The sequence below is a fragment of the Cynocephalus volans genome, chromosome 8, assembly GCF_027409185.1.
Source record: "Cynocephalus volans isolate mCynVol1 chromosome 8, mCynVol1.pri, whole genome shotgun sequence".
Lineage (NCBI taxonomy): Eukaryota > Metazoa > Chordata > Mammalia > Dermoptera > Cynocephalidae > Cynocephalus > Cynocephalus volans.
Window position 1 is genome coordinate 61,068,303 of NC_084467.1, and position 19,847 is coordinate 61,088,149.

The following is a 19,847-nucleotide window of genomic DNA, read 5'->3' on the forward strand; positions in this document are numbered from 1 at the left end:
ATATTTGGTTGCAAGGAAAGAAAACCACTCAAGCCAGATTAAACAAAAATACAAGGCACCAAATACAATTAGGATTTATGTTTTATACTTTTTTTGATCAGTTTGATTAGATGTTTATTAATTTTATTTATCTTTTCTAGGAACCAGAGTTTGGCTATGTTGACTTTCTCTATTTTTTTTTTTTTTTTGCTTCAATTTTATTTTCCGCTCTTTATTGTTTATTTCTTTCTATTTAGTTCGAGTTTATTTTTACTCTCTTTCTGGTTTCTTAAATGGAAGTGTAAATCATTTAGTTGATACCTTTCTATTTTTAATATAAATATCTAATTCTATCAACTCTCTCCTCAAGCACTGCTTTAGCCACATCCCATAAACTGTCATTATTATGTTTTTACTATCACATATTTCAAAATATTCTCTAGTTCCTTTTGTAAATTCCTCCTGGATATGTGACTTATTTAGATGAGTATGGTTTAATTTCCAAGTATTTGGGAATTTTTCATATGTCTTTCTGCTATTAATTTCCAGTTTAATTCCATTATGATCAAAGAACATATTTTGTATAATTTAAATTCTTTTAAATTTGTTATGGTTTGATTTATTTTCCAAATATGATCTACCATGGTGAGAATTCTATGTGTAAGAATTCTTGAAACTTTTGGGTGGTATGTTCTATAAATGGTAATTCGGTCAAGCTGATTTTTGGTGTTATTCCGATGTTCAATATCCTTTGTGATTTTTCTACCTTTCTGTTCTATCAGTCGTTTAGAGAGGAGTGCTGCAGTGTCCAACTATAAATATAGATTTGTCTGCTTCTCCTTTCATTCTCTTAATCTCTGTATTATGCATTCTGAAGGCCTACTGTTCGGTGCATGAACATTTAGAATTTTTATGTCTTGGTGAATTGGGCCCTTTATCTCTATATAATGCCCCTCTTTTTCTCTGGCAATATTCTCTGTTCTGAATTGTACATTATCTGAATTAACATAGTAACTTTAGCTTTCTTTTGATGTGTGTGCATGCTGTATCTTTTAATATAATTTTACTTGTAACCTATCTATGTCTTTATATTTAAAGGTATGTTTCTTGTAGATGGTATGGCTAATCTTTTAGTACCATTTGTCAATGTCCGGTTTTAATCTTTATGTTTAGACCATGTACATAAAATGTAAGTATTGTTATAGTTTGATTAATATCTACCATCTTGTTGGATTTTTAATTTTTTTCTTCTTTTTTTCTGTTTTGAGTTACATTTTAATTAAATGTTTTTTAAGATTACATTTTATCTCTACTATTGGCTTATTAGTTATACCTCTCATTTTTAATTTATTTTAGTAGTTGCCCTTGGATTTACAATGGGTTTAGTGTGTATAAAGTCTACTTTCAAGTGGTATTATTCCACTTTACACGTAATGTAAAAACATGACTGTACAGTCACAACATCTCTGGTCCATCTTTTATGCTGTTGTTGTCATGCATTTTAATTTTACCTATACTCTAAACCCACAATATGTTGGTTATTTTTACTTTAGATAGTCAGTGATATTTTAGAGAGATTAAAAATAATAAAAGTAAATGTCTTTTATTTTTATCTTTATTTTAACCACTTCCAGGGATCCTCTTTTTTTTTTTTTTTTTTTTTTTTTTTTTTTTTTTTTTTTTTGGTAGATCCAAATTTCTGCCTTGTATCATAATCCTTTTTCCTGAAGAATCTTCCTTAATATTTCTTGTAGTTCAGATTTGCTATAAATGAATCCTCTTAGTTTTTCATATGTTGGAAAAAGTCTTTATTTCTTTCTAACTTTCAAGTGATATTTTCATTGTGTATGGAGCTGACAGTTTTTTCTTTCAGCACTTTAAAAATGTCAGCCTATTTTCTTCTCATATCCAAAGTTTCTGGCAAGAAGTCTGCTGTACTCATCTTTTTTTTTTTTCTGTGTAATGTGGCTATTTCACTAGATTACTTTGAGATTTTTCTCTTTCTTTTTTGTGCTCAGCATTTTCAATATCATATTTCTATATATGTTTATTTTATTTTACTATTATTTTTAACCTGTTTGGGCTTCTCTTAGCTTCCAGGACCTGTGACTTTATGTATCTAATATTTCTGGAGAATTTTCAGCCACTATCCTTTTAAATATTTCTTCAGTGCTGATAGCTCTCTTTCTATATCTCTGTCTCTGAATTTTAGCTTGGATGATTTCTATTGTTCATTCTTCAGGTTGCTTATTCTTTCCTTGTCTGTGTCAAGTCTACTGATAAGACAGTTGAAGGCATTCTTTCTCTCTATTACTGTGATATTTTCTCCCTTGCATTTCTGTTTGACTCTTTCTTATCCTTTACATCTCTCTTTTGAAAGTCTCCATCTGTTCATGCATGTTGTCTACTCCTTCTATTAGATAAAGTTATTTATCATAGTTATTTTAAATTCCCTCTCTAATAGATACATTATCTGGGTTATCCTTCAGTCTTGTTCTGTTGATTGATTTGTCTTTTGACAATGAGTTGGGTTTTGTTGTTGTTGTTTTTGCCTTTTTGTGTGTCTTATGATGTCTTATTGATTGTTGCATATGGGGTATAGAAGAGCAGACACTGAGGTAACTACTATTTATGACTGGCAGTGGGTACCCTCTTTCTTCAGGCCATTTGTGTGGAATATTGAGTCCACAGAGTCAGATTTGAGCTAGGGTTTTATTGTTGCTGTGGATACCTTTAGTGTACCACCAGTGTAAAATTTCTCTAGCATTGTCTTATTCTTTTCATGAAGTTGGTTTTTCAGGCCTTCTTTTTCTGTTTCCCAGTTTTATTCTAAGTTTTAAGCCCTGCATGCTCTTTCTCCATGCTATCGTCCCTCCTCCCGTGATAGGCTGCTGGTGATTGAGTTTTGGAGCTTGCTAGCCTGCTTATGAAGTGCAAGGGAGTTCTGTGTTGTCCTTGGTAAGCTTCCGTCTTAGGTGGTTGCCAGCTTATGCTTGGAAGGTAAAGATTTTGTTTCCAACATTTTGCAACCAAGTGGGGATAAGAGAACAGGGAAGCTTAGCATCCATTTTCTTATTTCCTCTCTTCTCATTTACAGTATCCTATTATAAATAAGAAACCTCATTTAACCCCTTAAGAGAAAAAAACAAAAATCCCTCCAGGATTCTATGAGAATGAAGGAAGTACAGTCACATGGCTGATCAGAGTGAGGAAAGAATCTGTGGGTCTAACTGCTCCAAGCAAATTTTTAAAGAATCCTCTTATTTTAAACATTTCCTCTCGATTTACTGTATCAACAATTCCAGAGATTTTGAGACATTTTGAATTGCAAATCAGGTTATTTCTAAGTTTTCTCACTGTTGTCTTAGAATTTTGCATTTTATTTTTCAGATATGTTTTCAGCTTCTGTAATTTTGTTACTGTAGGTTTGTTTTCCATTTTCCCTCATTCTATGAGTTTATATCTTTAAAACAGAACATATTACTGTTGTTTTAGTTGTGTTTTGGGGGCAGGGGGAGCTAGAGGAGATGTATGTGTTTAATCTACTGTATGTACACAGAAGTCGCTTGGCTGGCGATCTTAAAGTGATTCATCATTTTCACTTCTTACAAGTTTCTCTATTTTGTGTGTAAATAAACTTTGGGAGGTCCAGATAGTTCTACTGACGTGGCCAGAAATAGATGAGATATACAGTTTTATATTTCATCTCTGGGATATATGTGTTTGTCATATCTTATTTCCTTATTAGGATTTTAAGTACCTTGAAGGCAAAGTTCATTCCTCATGTTTTTGCAGTGCCTCTAACATCTTGTCTATTTCCTTGATTTCCATTATTTTAAATTTATCCATGTATTTGGCCAGACTAAAATTTGTCTTAAAGTTCTGTAACTTTTATAAAGAAATTGTGCTACATAGGGATTATTCTTAGTTTTGCATCTTCTCCAAGTTTTTTTTTGTTTTTCTTCTGGAAAAATGTTATCTGTTTATAAAAATTAGGATCTATTTTTAGCAAGCTCTTAAACCAGAACACAATGTAAGAAACAAGTTCCTTCTTTTTGTGTTCTTTTTTTTTTTTTTTTTTAAGTTTTATTTTGTCGATATACATTGTGGCTGATTATTGCTCCCCATCACCAAAACCTCCCTCCCTCCTCCCTCCCCCCCCAACAATGTCCTTTCTGTTTGCTTGTCGTATCAACTTCAAGTAGTTGTGTTTGTTATATCTTCTTTCCCCCTCCCCCGGTTTGTGTGTGTGTGTGTGTGTGTGGGTGTGTGTGTGTGTGTGTTTGTGAATTTATATATTAATTTTTAGCTCCCACCAATAAGTGAGAACATGTGGTATTTCTCTTTCTGTGCCTGACTTGTTTCACTTAATATAATTCTCTCAAGGTCCATCCATGTTGTTGCAAATGGCAGTATTTCATTCGTTTTTATAGCTGAGTAGTTTTCCATTGTGTAGATGTACCACATTTTCCGTATCCACTCATCTGATGATGGGCATTTGGGCTGGTTCCAACTCTTGGCTATTGTAAAGAGTGCTGCGTTGAACATTGGGGAACAGGTATACCTTCGACTTGATGATTTCCATTCCTCTGGGTATATTCCCAACAGTGGGATAGCTGGGTCGTATGGTAGATCTATCTGCAATTGTTTGAGGAACCTCCATACCATTTTCCATAGAGGCTGCACCATTTTGCAGTCCCACCAACAATGTATGAGAGTTCCTTTTTCTCCGCAGCCTCGCCAGCATTTATCGTTCATAGTCTTTTGGATTTTAGTCATCCTAACTGGGGTTAGATGGTATCTCAATGTGGTTTTGATTTGCATTTCCCGGATGCTGAGTGATGTTGAGCATTTTTTCATATGTCTGTTGGCCATTTGTATATCTTCCTTAGAGAAATTCCTACTTAGCTCTTTTGCCCATTTTTTAATTGGGTTGCTTGTTTTCTTCTTGTAAAGTTGTTTGAGTTCCTTATATATTCTGGATATTAATCCTTTGTCAGATGTATATTTTGCAAATATTTTCTCCCACTCTGTTGGTTGTCTTTTAACTCTGTTAATTGTTTCCTTTGCTGTGCAGAAGCTTTTTAGTTTGATATAATCCCATTTGTGTTCTTTTAGAATGGGGTTAAATGCTCTTGCTAGTAAAACTGGCTTTCATTCCATTTCCTCAAAAGGGGTGTCAAAGTAGTGTTAAGAAGTTGTAGAGCTTCTAGTTAGACCTTCTCAAAGTAGGGATACACTAGTGGGGAGCAGATCACTTTTACAATCCTATTTACATTTTTTTTTAATTGAGCAACTACTAAATTTAAAGATTTGTGTTGGATACTCTAGAGAACTTTAAGGAACACATTTCCTATCAGGACTCAACTGGTTGCTTAATACTATATGCCTCTTCTACATGCAGTAAGAACATTAAATGTATAGGCTTTAATCTTTAGGTGTAACCCTGAAAATAAGACTGGAAAGTTTAAAAAGCTTGATTTCATTATTCTGGAGCTCAATATTGAGGTATTCTTGCCACTAATTAAGCTTATAATGCTCTGACTCTATTACTGAGATTTTGGCATTAAGGTGCAGGCTACAGTGATGAGTCTGGTAACTTCCCCAGAAAGTGTATGATTAGTATCCTACTTTTTTTTCCCCAATTACCTATTTTTGTTCTAAGCTATGAAAAACAATATCTACCACACAGAACTCTGAACCGTGCCTGATGGCTTATTCCCTGCTACTAGATTTTATTGACATCAACTGCTTTTCTGAATTTTGAGGCCTCTGAATTTTGCTTCACATTTTTCTTTTACTTTACCTTGGCCAAGTGACAGGACATTTCCTTCCTTCCTCTGAAATCCCTATGATAACTACCACATGTTTTCTGCTGTCTTATTCTTGAATTTCCTGTTCTTCACAGGTCCTACAGCTGGATCCATCCCACAGTTCAGAGGCTGTGACTTATTCCTAGTCATGCATCCTATAATTATATCTAGTCCTTTCCTGAGATGAAGCAATTGTTACTCTTTAGGAACTTATAATTGGGTTGAGTAAATAGAATATATACATAAAAACATGAACAACAATATTATCAATGCCAAGTAGAGAACGGTATACTAGAACACTGATAAAAACTGTGTCAAAAGTATGTTGACAACCCTGATCCAGAGATTCAGTGTACTTCTTTGTAGATTCATGTTTTTCATCAAATTTGGGAAGTTCCTGGCCATTATTCTTCAAATATTTTTCCTGACATTTTTTTTTTCTCTTCTCCTTTTGGGATTCCAATAATGGGTATGTTGGTCATCTAGATGGTATCCTACAGGTTCCTTAGGTTCTATTCAATTTTTATATTCCTTTTTCTTGCTGTTCTTAAGACTGGAAAATTTAGTTGGGCTATCTTCAAGTTCTCTGATTCTTCCTTTTCATTAAAATATGCTACTGAACCCCTATACTAAATTGTTCATTTCAGTTATTGTACTTTTCAGATCCATAGTTTCTGCTTTGTTACTTTTTAATAATTTCTCTCTTTATGGATATTCTCAGTTTGTTCATACATAACTTTCTTGATTTCATTTAGTTCTTTGCCTATGTTTTTCTTTAGATCTTTGAGCATATTTAAGACAGTTTTCCAAAGTCTTGCCTAGTAATTCTGATGCCTGGGCTTTCTCGGGGATAGTAGTCAGATTCTCCTCTTTCATAAGGGATTGTTTTCTTTTGATTGTTGAAGACTATAATGGTCTATTTGTTTAGTAGACTTTCCAAACTCTTTTTGCAAAGACTGTATTCCTTTTCCTGTGTGGTCACTGAAATATCTGTTCCTTTAGTTTTGGGGGGTTTTTTGTTGTTGTTTGGTGGCTGGCCAGTATGGGGGATCTGAATCCTTGACTTCTCTGTTATAACATGTCTTTTGCTAATGTTTTGACAGAAATTTCTTTCACTGTTAAGAGCTAAAAACAAAAACAAAACAAGAAAATACCTTTCTATGTGTTTGTGGATTGCTGAGACACTCCAGTACCTAGCCAGATTTTCAGTGAGGCTTGGGATCAGACCAAGGTCAAAGTTTAGGGTCTTTACTGAGTATACATTTCATCTTGGGCAAGTGCATGTCTTTCTAATCCTGCATATACTATACGTGTTCTTTTGAATGTCCAGTTGTCCAAAGTATTTCCCCTAGTTTTTCCTCCTGGGCCTCAGGCAATCTATTCTAGTTTCCAGTATCATCTTTTGCCTCAGTCATTTGTGCCTTGTTAGTTCACCTTGCAGTATTTTCAACCAATGCCTGCTGCTTTTTCAGTGTGAATTTGAGTTAGACTAAAGAGAGATAAGTACCTAACATCACTCCTTCAGGTAGTTACCAGATAAGTCAGAAAAGACTGGCACAATAATTTGCAAATAGTCTCCTCTGCTCTCTCTAGAATCAGGGATGACAGGATGCCACAACTTCAAGATTGCCACTATTCTAGGGAGGGAATGGGGCAAGGGCAAGTAAACATACCACAGAGCTTACCTACTGCTTTCAAGTTATTTTTTCTTGATTCAGCATTTGCATCTTTGCTGTAAGTCTTTGCTTGTTTTCTAGAGTTCTGACAAAGTTGGTCCTGACAATTTCTGCTTGCCTTTTGATGTTTTTGTAGGGGGATGAGAGCTTGGGGCTGCCTACCCTGCCGGTTTGATGATGTCAGTCTTCACTTCTTTGAAGTATTAATCCCAAATCAGCAAATGTGAGGAAAGAAAGCAAATTAAACAATTTTTCCCAATCCTCAAAAACCATTATTAGAAAGAGAATGAGGAGCAAAGGTGCTCCAGGTCTGAGGACTAGCAGTAGTATGAATCATGATGCATGCTCATGAATGATTAGGAAACAATGAGAAGACAACTTAGGCTGAACTAAAGAGTTTGTGTAGTGGGGAAATGAGGGGAAAATGCTATCAGTTGGAAGGCTTTGAAAAAAGTGTGGATATGGGTTAAAGGCTTGCCACTCTTGTGTTTTAGGAATAAGGATATGGAAGTGTTGTACAGGATTAGATGGCAGGATGGTGAGAATACAGGCAAGTCATACACAATTTTAATATTCTATGCTATGTAATATTCTATGAAAGGGTCATGATCATAAGAAGGGAAAAGATGTTAAGGCTACAAACATTCCAAGCGGAAGTAACACATGCCTGTGGCATGGACTGTGGAACTCAGGTATGAAGTTTTAAAAATGATAAAGGAAAGTGTACGACTCTCCCTTTGAAGTGAATTGTTTATTTAACCCAAACACATGAGTACATAATTCCAGAAACATTTGCTATCATTGTTCTATTTATATTTCATGACTTGAGAGAATAAAATAAGGCATCTTACACAAATAGCTTCTTTTTCTCCTGGTAAATCCTATCCTATTGAATAAGAGATTGTCAGATATAAAAAGCTTAGTCGGTCTAGATGGAAATGTAAACTGTATTGTTAGAAATTTCACTCATTTATCTCATTTATTGGCAGTTTCTTAGAAGGGAAGACAGAAGCAGAGAAATATGAAGGTTTGTTTATTTTTCTTCCCTTTGTGCAATCTAGTTCACCCTCAGTATGATTCCAGAGAGGCAGCATTATGCTCAGAATAATCATGGGTGTAGAAAAAAACCCCTCTTTGGGTTGGTTACTTAGCATTGAAAAAAATTATATTTTGTATTTAGCTTTTAATCTCAGATCAGTTAACACATGAAGGATGAGATGGAAGCGAAGGAAACATATCCAGAAGTAATTCTGATGGAATTACTACACTTTCTATCTTGGCTACAGACCAGATAAAAATGACACTTCCCTAATTTAATAAAACAGTAAAGCAAATGAGACAACTGTTGATAAAAAGTGCAAGCATTTCCATTTAAGTGGGTCCCTTTAGAATGTTTGGATGGAAACTGTTATACTCTTCAATCCTGGATCCTATTACATTTGAGTGTGCTCAGCTACCTCCAAAATGAAGTGATTATTATGTTGCTATGGAAGGACGATGCACAGGTGAGAAAAAGCTGGATGCAGAGGACATCAATAGCATAACAGTAGTGAACTTGGTCTCTCCTTTACTTACTATGAAAGAGAGCATGTTGTATATGTTTAGCACATACTAAATGCCAAGCACTTTGATTGTTGCATTTACATATACTTTTCTTATTTTAATCTCATAACAGATCTGAAAGTATTATTGTTATTTTTACAGATGAAGAAATATTTCCCATATCATGTAGTAAGGATCAGTCCTGGAACTGAAAGCCAGGTCTATCTATACTTTTCTATAATATTTTCTCTTAATAAGAAATGTTACAGCATGTTTGACAGTGTGGTCTCTAACAAGCACTTGCTGTGAATCTTGGAAAAGAGTTCTCTTGGCTTGAGGTAAAAAGAGGAAGGGCTCTCAGCAGAATATTGAGGCTCAGAGTAAAGCCCAAAGTTATTTCTGTAAACTTCTCAGATTGTATCGGAAGTGAGAGGGGTTGGGAAAATTTCCCACCTAACTCACATTTCCACATGTCGGGAAACAGTACCTGACAAAATGTGGGTTAGGAATAAATACTAGTGGTGATGGTAGAGTGGGAATTTCATTAACAATACCTCTGAATTTCTAAAGTAAGTCTTTGATTTTTTTTTTTTTTTTTTTTTTTTGGCTGATTGGGAACTCCAAGTAAATTTAAGCTCAGAAGAGTCCTATTTGACACATTTTTATTTGATCTTTATTTCCTTCCCCACCCCACCCACTCTCTTTCTTTCTTTCTTTTTTTCTTATTTTTTCCCGTTCCTTTTTGTGAGAAGTCTTGCTGGTTTCAGAGCCGGAACCAAATTGGACAAAACTACCACCCACGGGGATGGATGGTCTTAAAAGAGAGACTGTTGGGATTCTATTGAAGTGGGAGATTTGTTTAACCAAGATAGCATGCAAAAGCATTGGCAGAGGTAGAATCCAAATGAAAATCATTTTCAAGGAGGCAGCAAACTTGAACCTGGGAAAATGGTGTTCAGAGTCAATTCTGAAAATGAGGTAAGTATTAAATCAGAAGGGGTGGAGGCTGTGGAATATCAAGAATAAGACAATACTAGAGGAATAAGTCAGGACAAGCTGAAGTTCTGGGTATAAGAATGCTGAAGTTCCCATTTTTATGTGGCATTTGGTATAAAGTGCAGGTGATTGTTCAAAGGAATCTTACAGGACTAGGTAATTCTTTTCTATCGTGTCAAGTAACTTGTGTGTCAAAAGGCTTCTCATGGGTGAATTTCACTTATGACATCTTGGACCTTTTGTTGTCACTGTTATTTTGACCTTGAAGAATATTTGACCCACACATAAGTAAAAGAAAATATTTTGACCGTTGTTTTTCCCCTGGAGGGAGTATGTGTGTGTGAACTAGAAAGGTGAAGTAATAATTTTGGACCTAATCTTAGTAAGAACCCTGATGTCTCATTTCTCTTACCTCTAAAATTGAAGTCAGAGAGATACGGGCTCATTTTCTCCTATTGAGTGAGAGTGTTATAGAAATTCAGAGCATCAGCCTATCATTTCCACAGCCCTGAACTGTGCTGTCCTCAGCATGCAAGATGAAAAACTGCAGTGGGAGCTTATTGCAACTGGCTTCCTTTGACCCATGAATAAATAGTTCAACTCAAATAGCAGAAATAACTCTAAATAAGAAAGAGGACCATGACAGCTCATAATATCAATCTATGCAGGCGAACCTAAAACTACCAACTTTTTCATGGACAGCTATAATTTTCTTATCTCCATCCCAGTGGAAAAGTAAAGTTAATATTATGGTTTACTGTGCTGAAGAAGAGACTGACTCATGAGTAATGGCTATAATTGATTCTAGAGCCATAGCTCTTCCTTCAAGGCTGAAGCATGACTCAGAAATGTTTACCACTAATTCATGCAGTGGTCACATTTACAACTGAAATGCAGAAGGAAGGGGAGAGGAGGGGGAGAAATACCTCCAGGAAATAGCAGATGATTTGAGTTGGAAACAATTCCCATTATCTAGCTAAGAGATAAGTGATAGGTAACCACAGGGATCAAATGTAAAAATATATTTATAGTTTTAGATAGCCAGTCCAGAAATAGAGAAGGTTCTCGGCTATACACATCCACATAATGTAAATAGATACATAGATTATTAACTGTGTGATACATATTTATTGCAATAAACTACAATAATTTATAATAAACTTTTTAAAAAGCATCAAGAGTTGTAGTTGTTTTTTAATTTTTATTGTATACAAATGGAACAACATAGCTCCAAACAGAAACGCTCCTCTAAAAGTGAGATCTAGGAACTGTTCATGGCTACCCCTCCTCTCCATTGCAATACACAAGTGCAGGAAATCTGTGTTCTAAGGTGTCCAGTCCCCAGCGTGATAAGCTGATGATAAAACAAGAGTAAGCCTGCACTGCTTCAAGTCCTTTCATCCAGAATGGATCCAGTGAGAGCTTTCCGTGAGGAAAACATTTTTCCCTTTTCATAAGATCCTTTATCATTTCTCACTCAGTATGTGAACCAAAATGTACATTATCTGTCACAAATGCTCAACTCTATTCCAGAGTATATTAAAGGGCACTTGTAGAATATACATGTGCTGTGTATACAAAAGAGGTTGTCTACAAGGCCTCTATAAGAGTTGCCAGTTCCCATATCTTGGGGAATTGTAAAATCCATCTTCCATTCTCCTATCTTGAGCTCACTGCTGTTTTATTGCTCTGCTCTACAGAAAAAGCTCTAGTTTGTATGTATTTCATACAAAGTTAGGTGTCTGTGGAGAGGAGAAAGAGAAGCTTGCTCCTTTCTAATCTTTGCTGTTAAGAAGACATAACAATATGGTAGTTTATAGTTAGAGCTGTCAAAAGCAAATCCCTGTTTTGCCACTTATAACATCATGACCTTTGGAAAGTTATTTTACTCTTCTAAATGCCACTTTCCCTGTCTGTAAAATGAAAAAATAATAGCATCTATATTTTAGGGTTGCTGTTAGGATTAAATAAAATAACGTGCATGAAGCATGTTGCATATTCTCCTATTTAATTCTTTAACCACTCTGTGAATTGCAACTATTGTTATTATTTTTCATTCTACAGATTTGTTAATTAAAATTCCCAAGATCATACTGTTAACAAGCATTGGACGTGGTATTCAAACCCAGCTCTGCCTGACTCTAGGGCCTAAACTCTGCCATTGCATGATACTCCTCTATGTATTCACTAGTTTTTAGTGAGGAAGGATTTAAGTAACTGTGAGAACTCTGCTGTATAATCAGTCTTTGATTTTGTGATATATGTAACTCAGCCTAGCCTGTTTATATGGAAACCTTTCTCCAGTTTTCATACTATACTACAGATTCAGCCATTTCAAATCCAAACTTTGGTTATTATTTTAAAGTCACAGATCTAAAAATCTTTTCGAGTGTTGCTCCAGGTTGATAGCTATCAGGTAAATCCCAAAGGATAGCTGCAGTGAAGGTTCTGGGCTCAGGGTAGGCAGAGCATATCAGCAGCTGGTAGAACACAGATTTCTCTCTGGTGTTCTGAGGGTTACACTCACATTCATGCAAATGTTAATCCAGCTGCTACCTATTTGCAATTCTAATAGCATGATAATGGTTTACCTTTCCTCAAGCCAATACTAAAAAATCCAAACCAGAGATAAAATTAGCCTTGCAGGCACTGGCAGCTTAATAGTTTATACCTGCGGTTCTCAATATTTTTAGTGTCTGGACTCCCGTATGCTCTTAAAAAGTATTGAGGACTACAAAGTAGTTTATATGTGTGACTTATCTATTTCTGGATTCCATATTAAAAATTAAAACAGAAATTTTTCATTTGAGAATAACAATAATAAACCCATTACATATTAATATAAATCAATGTTAACATAAATGTTTTTAATAAAAAATAACTATTTTTCAAAACAATAAAAATTTAGTAAGGAGAGTGTCATTGTTGAACATCTTTTTCAAACCTCTTTTATGGCTTAATGGAAGACAGCTGGATTCTCATATCTGCTTCTGCATTCAATTACAATATTACACTACATGTAGACTCTGGAAACGTTATTGTCTACTCATGAGAAAATGAGAGGGAAAGAAAAAATAGCATTTAGAATTATTATTAAGATAGTTTTGACCTTACAGACCCCCTGAAAGGATTTTGAGGACTTCTAAGGGTCCCTGGACCACACTTTGAGAATCACTGGCTTAGCCAATAAATTTGATGTCCTACTGATTCTGCTGGTTTGATTGATAGTACAATAATATTCATGGTTGGTATCACTCAAGCTTAAATAAATAGACTATTTAGTAGCATAAAGTATGGAAGAACATGAATATAAATTTAGATTTCTAAGTTCTAGAATTTTTACATGCATTGCAGAAAGATCAGGACCTTTGTCACTGCTGATTTTGCAGATGTGAGAAATAATGTTACTTTCCCAGGTTTTTTATTCTCTTAGAGCCTTGTTTTAGTCTGTTTTGTGTTGCTATAACAGAAATATCTGAGACTGGGTGATTTATAAGGAAGAGAGGTTTATTTGGTTTACGATTCTGGGACAGTTGCATCTGGCACGGGCCTCAGGCTGTTTCTACTCATGGCAGAAAAGTGGCAGGCAGCCGGCGGGTACAAGCAGATCACATGGCGAGAGGAAGCTAGAGAGAGAGAGAGAGGAGGTGCCAGGGTCCTTTAAACAGTCAGCTCTCACAGGAACTAATAGAGCGAGAACTCACTCACTACCCCTCCTCCCCCAGGGAGAGCATTAATCCATTCATGAGGGATCTGCCCCCATGACTCAATCAGTTTCCAACAGTGCCACATTGGAGATCAAATTTCCACATGCGTTTTGGAGGGGACAACACATCCAAACTCCATCAAGCCTCATCTGACTGGTTTCATAAGCCACTGAACAGAGATTGGTTGTTGTGAGATTCGAATATATGTTCCTCACAGCTACCAAGCCTCAACAGATCCATCAGCAATTGTAGGGAAAATATAGGAAAATGGTCAGGGCTCCCTCGGATGTTCAGAATCTTGCTGAGCAATTGATGGAAATATGTAACTGTGTATGTGCACCCAGGTGTTCCTTGGGTATTGTCTGTGGATGTGAATGGGCACCTAGGTGTTCCTGGGTTGCTTGATTTGCACCCAGGTGTCCTGGGTTATCAGACTTGAGTATAAAAGATGAATAGCTCTGACCCACAGCCCTGCTGCTCCCCACTCCCCATATGCCCCCAGGGGGTCCACAGGGAGGCCACTAATGCTGCTGGAGGCTGTTGCTGCCAGTGCCCCTGGGATGACTTGAAAGGCCACCACCACTGCTGCTGCTGCTGCTGCTGAGGAAGCTGAGAACTGAGCTCATGTCATCTGCCAACGGCTCCAGGATCTTTCCCAATTTCCTAGTGACCTGTGTGTGAGGGGTCTGGTGACCCAGCCTGGCATATGAGAGATTTGTGACCCAGTCTATACAGTGGGTTTGAAGGGTATGTGAACCCTAGCCCTAATAATACAGGTGTCCAGTGTATAAACAAGTCTGTGACAGCCCAGCTGGCTTTCTCTTCTGGTAGCTCTCAGAGTCCAGATCTCCTCCTTTTCCTCACTGTGTATTTTGGCAGACCACTTGAGAATACGTAGACTGGTTCTCCACCAGTGTGAAAGGTTCACAGACTCAGCACTCTTACTTTCCTGTTTCCCAGCATATTCATTATGGCTCCTTGGTTCTATTGGTGGGGCTCAAAGAAGGCCAGATTGCCACAGAACACAGCTCTCTAATCACCTCTCCTCAGACCACCCACCCCATCTGGTTTTCTCTCATCTTTGGCCTGAGGGAGTTCCTAATTGCCTGCAGTTCTAGTGACCCTGCTTATTTGTGTAGCTCATTCCAAATGGTCTCCATTAGTAGTTTTCAGCTAACTCTGCAGCTACTTAGGCAAATAATAAACCTTGAAAATAAACCTGATACAATGTTATTAAAACTCTAAGATTTTACAAAATCTTAAAAAACATTGTTATTATTGATGTGATGCCCAAATCCTTGGAATTTAATACACTCATATCATGCATCTTGCAATTTGTATGATTCCCTCTTAGAACTACTGCGATATAAATCATAATTTAAAATGTCAGTTATGATGTATTGATAAAAATAATAAACTAATATTTTTTATAACTTTTTTTAGTTTACAAAGTGCTTTCACAGACATTATTTCATTTAATCTCCAAGAAATGCTCTTTTGGGTAGCTACCTGTTATCCCTATTCTACAGATAAGGAAAAACAAAATGAGTCTATTGAAGATTAATTAACTTCTTATAGTAATCAACAGGATTGTTTTCCAGTCATAGGTATTTGGATTCAAAATCCAGCCCCCTTTCTGTTGTACTGATGTTTCGCAAACTTAAGGTGTTTACACACCATTTTCATATATTTGCCATATCCATGTACTTGAATTTGCTATGTCCATAAACTTAAAATTTTAACTCACTTTGTTATTTAAACCATTATACATTGAAGAGGAGCTTTATATTACTACAATTTAAATGAAAAACCCTTAACTTATTTAAAATTTTAAAAATCATAAAAATAAATATGATAGATAAAACAAAGTTATTAATTGTTGTTGGAGACTGTTGCCTGCTAAAAAGCTTGAGGCCCTATACATCCATTGTTAAAAAGGGAAAATAGCATGAGAAGTTGTGAAAGTCACACTAACCCTAAACTGACTTTCTTTTTGAGGCTTGAAAGCTAATTAGAAAAGAAAAACTTTAACAACACACTCTGTAAAATCATTTTAGTACCTTTGCTCGAGAAGTAGTAAATTGCAGCATGGCACACTCGAAAAAGTAATGGAAGAAAACACATTTACTTAGAAATGAGGGTCAAGGTTATAACAAAAATAATGGGTGAGCATGTCACCTAAACACCTAAAGACTCATGGCAATTGCCTAATGGGAAGGAAATGGAGGTAACAAACAGAAGGATGAATAAAATTCGGGCCCCCTTTCAAAGGGGAGATTCTCTCTGCAGGAGAGAGTCATGTACATCTAGTTAGGATTCTGGTTAGGAAAGAAGATAGGACGGACCCATCTTTTTCATGTCGGAACACTGACATACCAGGAGAAACCCAGAGAGGCTGCTGCAGCAGTCCAGACCCTGTGTTCTGCCCATAGTGTGCAGGAGATCGAGACCTCTGTACACTTGAACACCGTGTGGCTTGGTAGCAGCACATTGGATGTAGGGGAACATAGAATAAGAGAAGAAAACACGGTCCCTGACAGCAAAGAATTCACAATTTCTTCCAGAAACATTTATGAAGCATCTTTATGAGCAGGGCACTGTAATAGGTGCTATGAGCACATGATATATTCATGTTAGGTAAAATTTTCAGTTTTACCATGGAGGAAAAAATGTTTAGCATCTACAACTTGTGACACATAGCAACCAACATTTTATTTTATTATTTTATTTTATTTTTCTTTATCCCATTCCATTTTATTATAATCCTGTCTTTGTGTTCCAGAATGAATGGCTATTTAATACACAGTCACAGTATTTAATCCATTTTAAAAACACTCTTAAAATGGATCTTGTTAACATTCAGAAGTCTCCCATCCCTTTCTCAGTATATTAAATCAAAAGGAAAAAACTTTAAAAAAAAAAAAAAAGAAATCAACAGATCTAGTTCACCCCAGGAAAAGCACCTTTGCAACAGGAAACTAAATGTGTCAGTCGGGAATCTGATCAAATAACACAAAGCAGCCGATAAGATTTCTGACAGAAAAGAATTCCCTGTGGTACATAAATAGATCCCCCCTCCCCTGTAGTAGATTGAATTATGTGCCCCCAAAACTCCCTGATGCTTGAATTGTGTCCCCCAAGTTTTATGTATTAGAAACTTAGCCCCCACTGTGACTGTTAAAAGGGTGGGAAACCCTATTATGATAATTGAAAGGTGGAGCCTTGAAGAGGTGATTGGATTGTAGGACCCGGCAGTAGTGAATGGATTAAAAATGGTGGTCAGAGTCAGGGGCATGGTTCTGAGGGCTTTAAAAGAGAGCCTGCCTTTTGCTCACTCTGCTCTCTCTCCGTCTCTTGCTTCCTCTCGCCATGTGATCTGCTTGTACCCACCGGCAGTCTGTCGCTTTCCACCATAAGTAGAAGAAGCCTGAGGCCTGTGCCAGATGCAGTTGTCCCAGAATCAAAAGCCAAATAAACGTCTGTTCTTTATAAATTACCCAGTCTTGGGAATTCTGTTATAGTAATGGAAATGGACTAATATACCCCCAAAATATACATATTTCACATGAGTGTGTACAATATATACATAATATGTTAAAAGATATTTGGTTTCCACCCTGAAAAGTTATTCAGAAATAATAAATCAACAGGGCCTCCCGGTGGCTCACTTGGGAGAGTGCGGCGCTGGGAGCGCAGTGGTGCTGGGAGCGCTGAGGCCGCGGGTTCAGATCCTATATAGGGATGGCTGGTGTGCTCACTGGCTGAGCGCGGTGCGGACGACACCAAGCCAAGGGTTATGATCCCCTTACCTGAGGGAATCAGGCACTGCAGCCACATTACAAAGCAAATGTGCACCTTGCTCATACACAGTTGTTCCACCTGGGCAGTATGTACACTCGCTGGGAGGGGGCTAGGGGACATTGTTGTCTCTCTGCCCTGCCCTGCCCTCCCAGGCCTAGTAGATCCAGTGTTTGTAGAAAAGTGAGCCATGGAAGGGCTAGGAAGGTAGGTCCCCATGTGGCCTCTAGAGCCCACCATGCAAAGCCCAGGAGCCAGCTGGAGGAGGGAGACAAATTCCCAAGGCCACCCTGGGCCCTGGGGTGAAGGGAAATGCTTGGGACCCAGAGATGGAGTGGCAATACTCCTGGTTTTTAACAGCAAGCCTAACTCTGGGGTTTATCCAAGTCACTGAGATTGTCGTAGTTTGGCCAGGGGCTTCTCCTAGGATCAAACAGCGTTTGGGAGGGGGAGTGGAGTTTCCAGATCCACCAGGGCTTAGCCTTGCAAGCTTGTTGTGTGAGTGTGTGTGTGCGCACGCATGCACACACATGATTTAATGGAGGTCAAGTTGCAAGCAAGTGTTCTACTGGGACACACTTGAACAGGGGCAACAGACATTTTAAACTTCTCAGAACTTACAAGTATTCCAGAAATGGCTATGATATATGAATTTCTCTGCCAAATTACATTTCTTTGACACACTCAAGTTAAGTTTTATATACTTGACAGTCATTAATTTCATTGTATGCATTTAAATTCTTCTAAAGCCTTATTAAGTAATAAATAAAAACTTTAAACCTATTTCTCTCTTTCCATAAGAATAAAGTTTATTAGGTACTAATAATATAAAGCATCATAATGGTACCTTATATAAATTATTTTTACCTTATATATACTCCACAGAATCAAAATAATCATCCCATTTTACAGATGAGGAAATTTTGACCAAAAGAAGTAGTAAATAAGGGACAAAGACCCAGCATTTATATGGAGGCATTTCTGACTTCAAAGCTGATCCCCTTTCAATTCAATATACTTCAGTTTTGAAAACTATTAGTCTTTATCTTGATTTAATGAAACAAAATAGCAAATTATCTACTGTTAGACTCATGTTCCTCCTCTGCATCCTTCACAGACTGATATACAGACACACACACCTTTACACATATGTTAAGAATACAAATTTTAATGATATTGTACTCTAAAAATATAAAATCACCTATTCACATAAAAATTGATGTTCTTGGCAATCAGGATGGACCTATAAAAACTGTTCAATAATTAATCAACAAATACTTATAAGATCCCAGTAAGATGAAAATCTCTTGCCAGATGCACTGAAAGTCACATATCGGTCCCCTTTTGGGGGTCTCCCCTCTGAAACAATTTTAATAGATTTTCATTGAGCACTTGCTTTATGAAAGACTTGAAGCTCCAGGATTCCGAATGATCCGTGACAGTGCTCAAAATTCAGTGAACGAGTTCTGATTCACTAGATCTCAGGTAAGGTCTGAGACTGTGCATTTCTAACAAGCTCACAGGTGAGGCTAAAACTGGTAGTCCTGGCACCATACTCTGAGGGGCGAGGGTCTAGGACATGCCAATCAAAGTGTGGTCCACAGACCAGTGCTAGTCAATAAACCATTGGTTACTGGTCTGCATTGGGTTTTAAATACAGAAATTGAAAGTACACATTTACACACCCTTACACAATTTTGACAGAGTAACTTTATGTTAGTTGAATAATTAAAAAATTAGGAGTTGTGTTTTGTATGTCTTTGTTTTTTAATTTCATCTTGCTAGTAATTTATTTTTACAATACTGTACACAAGTAGTGGTCTGCCCCTCCCACAACCAGGCACACCGCCAGTGCCAAGAAGCATGCCAAAGACATCACCTCCATGTGGAGGTGTGGCCTACCACAGCCACCACACTCACCACAGCTGTTGTGAAAGTGGCTAGATGCCACAACCACCATGCAGATGGTCCGCTAGCCACTGGAGTGCATTGACACAAGGAGAGTCACCAGCAGAGACCAAAGAAAAGAATAGATGTCTCTTTCCACAAAGCCCATTCCAGACTGACAGAAGAAGCATCTGCTCTATGATAATGTTGGGGGACCTGATCACAACTTTCAGGATTGGACAGATCATCTAGGCAACAAATCAGCAGAGTAACCCTTACTCTTTCAGAAGGAGAGAAGAAATCTGGGGTAATTAGAAGGAGGAGAGGGGAGGATAAAGGGGATGGGGAGAGATTGGTCAATGGGCATAAAGAATAAGTATGATCTGTAACAAAATATATGTTAGTAATATTGATTTGATCAACATATGTCAGCTTTGAATCCCCAAAAT